We start from the raw sequence: 8,360 nt of genomic DNA, 5'->3' as shown, positions 1-8,360 counted from the left end.
TCGACTTGTTTCAGGTTCTCGATCTAAAATGCAAATTTATTCGTTCATCAGCATTTAATTCAATTCTAATTCATTTCACAATTTATGCCCTTTAATTTTCGAAGTTACACTTTTACCCCAAACTTTACAGTTTTTACAATTTGATCCCTACTCAATTAACCCCTCAATTGATCTAATTTTTCTCAATTAACACCCTTTTCCAACTATTTTAGACTACTACATAGCCTTTCATACTCAAAACCGCAACACCAAACCTTAATTCCCAACTTTTTCACAATTAGGTCCCTAAAATCAATTTCTATCAAAATTACTTAATAAAATCATCATATAACAAAATTAAAGCTTCAATTTCATGTTTATTCATCATAAAAATCCAACACTAATCAATGGTAACTTTCAAAATCAGCCATGGAATCAAAAACTAATGAAATAATTAGTTGGACCTAATTGTAAAAGTATCAAAATCACAAAAATTAGAAGAAATAATCAAGAATTAAACTTACATGATTCAAAAATATGAAAAACCAGCTTATTCCAGACCTCCTATGGCGTTTTTGCTGATAAATTGTGAAGAGATCTCTAGATTTTTCACTTTTGTCTTTGTTTTAAATGTTTAATTTGTTAAGTTTCCAATTTTGCCCCTGTTTCTCCTTACATTCTGCTGATTTTTCTTACCCAACCGTCCAGCCCATATAATTTGGGTCTAATAGCCTTTTAAATCCCTCCACTTTAGTCACTTAAGCTATTTAATCACAATTTAACAAATTTTACACTATTCCCAATTTAGTCCTTTTTAGTTAATTAACTATCCAAACGTTAAAATTTTCTAACGAAACTTTAATACCAACTCAATGACACTCTATAAATATTTCTAAAAATATTTATGGCTCGGTTTAAAATCTTCGAGGTCTCGATACCTCGTTTTTTTTATTTTAATTATTTTAATATTTATTCCTAGTACACTATTCACTATTTCAAAAATTTTCCTAACTTCACATTTAACTTATACTTACTAAATTTATAATATTTTCTACTCATTTGTCAGATTTAGTGATCTCGAATCACCATTCCGACACCACTAAAAATTCAGGCTATTACAACTCTCCCCCCCATTTTAGGAAATTTCGTCCCCGAAATTTCGTACCTGGAAATAAATTCGGATACTGAAATCTCATCAATTCCTCCGTTTCCCAGGTTGCCTCCTCAGATCCATGTCGATTCCATAACACCTTAACTAGTGGTACACGTTTATTCCTCAACTCTTTAACCTCCCGAGCTAAAATTTTCACCGGTTCCTCTGAATAAGTCATGTCAGGTTGGAGCTCTATTTCCGTATGAGGAATTACATGTGATGGATCTGATCTATACCGTCTCAACATAGACACATGAAACACATTATGAATATTTTCAAGTTCCCGGGGCAAAGCCAATCTATAAGCTACCAGACCGATTCTTTCAATGATTTCATACGGCCCGATAAATCGTGGGCTGAGTTTTCCCTTTCTGCCGAACCGCAAAACTTTCTTCCACGGTGACACTTTTAAAAATACACGATCACCCACACTAAACTCTATATCCCTTCTCTTCAAATCTGCATATGATTTTTGCCGATCGGAGGCAGCTTTTAAACAATCTCGAATAATACGAACTTTTTCTTCAGTTTCCCAAATCAAGTCCACTCCCACCAGTTTCGATTCACTTAATTCAGTCCAATATAATGGAGTTCTACACTTTCTTCCATACAGAGCTTCAAACGGTGCCATTTTAATACTAGTTTGATAACTATTATTATAAGCAAATTCGGCTAAAGGTAAATACCTTTCCCAGCTGCCGCCGAACTCAAGTATACAACACCTTAACATATCTTCTAAAATCTGAATCACTCGCTCTGACTGCCCATCTGTCTGGGGATGAAAAGCTGTGCTGAAATTTAATTTGGTGCCCAGAGCCTCCTGTAATTTACTCCAAAATCTCGAGGTAAATCTCGGATCTCGATCCGAAATAATAGATATCGGTACCCCATGTAACCTCACTATCTCAGACACATATAACTCCGCTAACTTTTCAAGCTGATAATCTGTTCTGACTGGAATAAAATGTACCGACTTAGTTAACCGATCAACAATCACCCATATCGAATCTTTCTTCTTCGGAGTTACTGGTAATCCAGATACAAAATCCATCGTGACATGTTCCCATTTCCACTCTGGAATCATAATGGGCTGTAACAACCCTGTCGGCACTTGATGCTCAGCTTTCACCTGTTGACAAATCAAACATCTTGCTACATATTCACAGATTTCTCGTTTCATTCCAGGCCACCAATACATTTTCTTCAAATCACAATACATTTTTGTACTCCCCGGGTGAATAGAACACATACTACTGTGAGCCTCTGATAAAATATCATTTTTCAAGTCTAAATTATTTGGAACACATATTCTATTACGATAATATAACATACCATTTTCATCAATGGAGTATTCTAAGCTTAACTCATTTTGAACCATCTGTCGTTTTAGCATCAATTTTGGGTCTTCATCTTGTAATTCCCGAATCCGTTGAAAGAACACAGGTTTAGCTTTTAATTCCGCTAGTACAGAACCATCCTCATTAATAGATAAATGAGCACTCAATGCCCGTAATGCAAATAATGATGATTTCCGACTAAGTGCATCTGCTACGACATTTGCTTTCCCTGGGTGATAGTCAATGACAAGATCATAATCTTTCAGCAACTCTAACCATCGTCTCTGTCTCAAATTTAACTCTTTCTGAGTCATTAAATACTTCAAGCTTTTATGATCAGTATACACATAACATTTCTCACCATATAAGTAGTGTCTCCATATCTTCAAAGCAAACACGATCGCTGCCAATTCCAAATCATGTGTAGGATAATTCTTCTCGTGCGGTTTCAGTTGTCGGGAAGCATATGCCACCACTTTTCCTGACTGCATAAGTACACAACCCAAACCACTCAGAGACGCATCACTATATACTACAAACGGTACGCCCGATTCTGGTTGAGTCAACACTGGAGCCTCTGTCAACATCTTTTTCAACTGATCGAAACTCTGCTGACATTCGTCTGACCATATAAATTCAACATTCTTTTGTAGTAACCGAGTCAACGGTAAGGTAATCATTGAGAAATCTTTGACAAATCGGCGATAATAACCTGCCAATCCTAGAAAGCTTCGTACTTCAGTAACATTCTTTGGAACTTTCCAATTTACCACTGCCGCTATCTTACTTGGATCCACTCTTATTCCATCAGCTGATACAATATGACCCAAAAACGCAACTTCCTGAAGCCAAAATTCACATTTGCTGAATTTTGCATATAACTGTTTCTCCCGCAAAGTCTGTAATACAATCCTTAGATGTTGTGCATGTTCGGACTCTGTCTTTGAATAAATCAATATATCGTCAATGAACACAACCACAAATCTATCCAAATATGACTGAAAAATTCTATTCATCAAATCCATAAAAGCAGCAGGAGCATTGGTTAAACCAAATGGCATCACCAAAAATTCATAATGACCATATCGAGTTCGGAAGGCAGTTTTCGGCACATCACACTCTTTAACTTTCAACTGATAATACCCAGATCGAAGGTCTATCTTGGAAAATACTGCAGCACCTTTCAACTGATCAAACAGATCATCAATACGAGGCAAAGGATATTTATTCTTTACCGTTACCTTATTCAACTGCCTGTAATCTATACACAGTCTTAAAGAACCGTCCTTCTTTTTCACAAACAAGACAGGTGCACCCCAGGGCGACATACTCGGTCTGATGAACCCTTTATCTAATAACTCCTGCAACTGCGCCTTCAACTCTTTTAATTCCGCTGGAGCCATTCTGTACGGTGTCATTGATATAGGAGTTGTTCCGGGGATCACATCAATTACAAATTCAACTTCTCTATCAGGTGGTAGACCGGGTAACTCTTCAGGGAACACATCAGGAAATTCATTCACCACTGGCACTTGTTCGAGCTTTAAATCAGAACCCCGAGTATCAAGGATATAAGCCAAGAATGCTTCATTGCCTTTGCGTAATAATCTCTGAGCAGAGAGAGCTGAAATAATTCTGACTGTATCGCCCATGTTTTCTGACCCAACTGAGATTACATCTCCTGTTTGACATTTCAAACTGATTTGCTTATCACGACAATTCACCACCGCATCATGTCTCATTAACCAGTCCATCCCCAGAATAATGTCAAATTCCCGAAAGGGTAACAACATCAAATCAGCGGGGAATTCATAGCCTTTCACTTTCAGTGGACAATTACGACATATCAAATTAACCATCACACTATGACCTAATGGATTTGTAACTTGTATATCAAATTCAGTGGACTCAACAAATAAATTCTTTTCAGATGCTAACATAGTGCAAATATATGAATGAGTAGATCCAGGGTCTATCAATGCATAAACAATAACATCATAAAGATAGAAAGTACCAGCAATTACATCAGGAGCCGTAGCTTCTTCCCTTGCTCGAATGGCGTAGGTACGTGCTGGTGCTCTATTCTCTGATCGACCAACTGATTCCCTCGTACCCGAACGGGTAGTCCCTGTAGCACTGCTCTGGCCCGAACGTCTACTTCTTTGAGGAATGGTTCTCTGTATCTCTTTCTGTTCCACTTCATCTTTTGCAGCCGGGGACAATCTCGAATAAGATGATCAGTAGCCCCACATTTATAACAAGCCCCCATCTTAGTCCTGCATTCTCCGAAATGATATCTTCCACAATATTGACACTTAGGTCGTGAAGCATTCTGAACACTGCTCACACTTGCTACAGGTCTATCGAATACCCTGAAATCAGATTGTCTTGGTCTATCTCTGCCCGATCTCCCCGACACTGATGTAGTTCGATTAATTTCTTCTCTAGATTTCTTCACTGGAAAATCTGAAAATGACTTAGAAGCACCTCTTTTTAATGGCTCTTTACTTTTTCGATCCCGCTGCATTTTTCTATTGTATACTTCTTCAAGCTTTTGAGCACGGTCTGACAGAACAACGAACTCTCGTATTTCATTACCCCCAATCATCATTCTAATTTCATCATTTAACCCTTCTTCAAACCGGATACACATTTCTTCTTCAGTAGATACAATGTCTCGGGCATATTTGCTGAGGTAGACAAATTCTCTTTCATATTCAACTACTGATTTATTTCCCTGTCGTAGGTCGAGGAATTCCCTTTTCTTTTTATCCAAATATTGTCTGCCCACATATTTCTTCTTAAATTCATTTTGGAAAAATTCCCAAGAAATTTTCTCTGCCGGAACCACAGCCTCGATCGTCTCCCACCAACTATAAGCTTCTTCTTTCAACAGAGACACAGCACATCTCAAATAGTCATCTGGTGAGCAAGCCATTTCTTTAAAAATTCTTATCAAACTCTGTAACCAATATTCAGCTTTGACGGGATCATCATCAGTCCTTCCCCGAAATTCTTCGGCTCCAAGTTTTCTAAGCCTTTCCAATGGAGAACGCTTACTAGATTCAGTCGTTGTAAAAGGTGGAGGAGCAACCGGGGGTACCATCGATGGAGCAGTAGGGGGAGGAGGTGGTTCAGCCTGATTTCTTTCTTGCCTCATTTCAGTATACCACTGATTCATAATCCCATAAATCATATTCTTTAATTCATGCTCTCGCATTTGGGAAATCGGAACATCACTGCTTGCTCTTTGTTCAGAATTCTGTGCTCTACTGTTAACTTCTTCTTGATCAGTACGTTCAGGTAAATTTGACATCTTTATAATCGGAGAGTATCTATAAAAATAACAAAGATTAGATCGGATCATACACATCACACTATCACAGATTTATATGGCATGTATTTCTAAACACTTTACACTTCACACATATTCCGAGGACCGGCTAAACCGGGCTCTGATACCACTAAAATGTAACACCCCTTACCCGAGACCATGGTCGGAGTCGAGCATGAGGCGTTACTTGACTTAACTTAAAAGTTCGGGGCATAAAAATTTACTTTCAAATTTAATTTCATCATTCATAATAAAGCTGTCCTCCTGTACAGCAGTCACTAAAATAATTATAATTCAAGCTACAAAACTCGAAATTTAGATCCGTAAATTTTCCATAAAACTAGACTCATATATCTATTCATCATAAATTTTTCAGAATTTTTTCTTTAGCCAATTAGTACAGTTTATTAGTTTAAGTCTCCCCTGTTTCACTAATCGACTATCCTAACCACTCATCACTAAAATTTAATTATCTCTTATTAAAGGCTTCATATGGTGATTAAACTTATTTCTAATGAAAATAGACTCATTAAGGAGTCTATACATATAAATTATAACTCAAAATTCCTTCTGTACAATTTTTAATGAATTTCTAAAGTCAGAACAGGGGACTTCAAAAACATTCTTGCCCTGTTTCACTAAAATTCAAATATCTAAAAGTATATAATTCTTTTGCTTACTCCACTTCTTTTATATGAAAGTAGACTCTTTCAGCTTTAATTTCATATCTCACTCAACTTCTAATTCTATTTCCACTATTTTTGGTGATTTTTAAAAGTTACATCAATGCTGCTGTCCTAGAACTGCTCCATTGCAATTTTTAAAAAAAATTCAATATAACCCCTTTATAATTGTCTAACCTTCCCTGCAAATTTCAAATCACAACCAATTCCAGTATTTCATCTACTTCATTTAAATACTAATGAAGTTCAACCAATCAACCATTTCAAACTAAAAACATGTATATATTTCGATATCTAACGCAACCATAACATTCAAATTTACTTTTCACTTCAATTCCCTATACATGCCATATAAATCCAAAAAGTTGCTTAACATAAACTACCGGAGTATATCTGGATAGTGTGATTCTTGATGTAGATCCGATCCTCCGAATGTATAAATACGTTAATCTACAAAAACAATAAACACACACATGTAAGCTTATAGAAAAGCTTAGTAAGTTCATAGGCATAAAACATAAATCTTACCAAACACTTGTACACTTATACAATATACATCATTACTAAATTTACCTGTCAACCACAATCTTTGGTGAGTTCCTTGGTATAAACTCACCACTACTTATTCTTTTACCATAATTCCTTTGGGCACATTTGTCACTTACCATCCTTGATCAAAATTAAGGAACGGTTACGGAAAATTGAGTACTTCACTTTCGCTTTGACATATGACCTCTTATCACTTGTCCTTGATCAGATAAGTGTAGCTAGGCTACCACTTATCACTTTGCCACTTGATCAGATAAGTGTAGCTGAAGCTACCACTTATCACTTTATCACTTGATCAGATAAGTGTAGCCACTTATCACTTTGTCTCTTGATCAGATAAGTGTAACCACTTATCACTTTGTTTCTTGATCAGATAAGTGTAACCACTTATCACTTTGTTTCTTGATCAGATAAGTGTAGCCACTTATCACTTTGTTTCTTGATCAGAAGTACTCAAATCCGGTGTTCCACTTAATTTGATCATTTATTCGATTTTCACATTTTTATTTTATTCTCATTTCAACAATAAATACATTTCATCATACATTGTATAATTCATGAAATTAACATTTAATCATTAAATTTCAGCCATATGAACTTACCTGGATCGATTTGCAGAATTTGTAAAAGTTCAGGGACTAATCGGCTACTTTTTCTTTTCCTCGACTTGTTTCAGGTTCTCGATCTAAATGCAAATTTATTCATTCATCAGCATTTAATTCAATTCTAATTCATTTCACAATTTATGCCCTTTAATTTTCGAAGTTACACTTTTACCCCAAACTTTACAGTTTTTACAATTTGATCCCTACTCAATTAACCCTCAATTGATCTAATTTTTCTCAATTAACACCCTTTTCCAACTATTTTAGACTACTACATAGCCTTTCATACTCAAAACCGCAACACAAACCTTAATTCCCAACTTTTTCACAATTAGGTCCCTAAAATCAATTTCTATCAAAATTACTTAATAAAATCATCATATAACAAAATTAAAGCTTCAATTTCATGTTTATTCATCATAAAAATCCAACACTAATCAATGGTAACTTTCAAAATCAGCCATGGAATCAAAACTAATGAAATAATTAGTTGGACCTAATTGTAAAAGTATCAAAATCACAAAAATTAGAAGAAATAATCAAGAATTAACTTACATGATTCAAAATATGAAAAACCAGCTTATTCCAGACCTCCTATGGCGTTTTGCTGATAAATTGTGAAGAGATTCTAGATTTTTCACTTTTGTTTTGTTTAATGTTTTTTTTTTAAGTTTTCCTAATTGTGATCTAAAGTATTGGTCAATGCTTTAATCCTCCATT

This window comes from Gossypium hirsutum, chromosome A12 (assembly GCF_007990345.1).
Source record: "Gossypium hirsutum isolate 1008001.06 chromosome A12, Gossypium_hirsutum_v2.1, whole genome shotgun sequence".
Lineage (NCBI taxonomy): Eukaryota > Viridiplantae > Streptophyta > Magnoliopsida > Malvales > Malvaceae > Gossypium > Gossypium hirsutum.
This window is presented reverse-complemented; position numbering follows the sequence as displayed.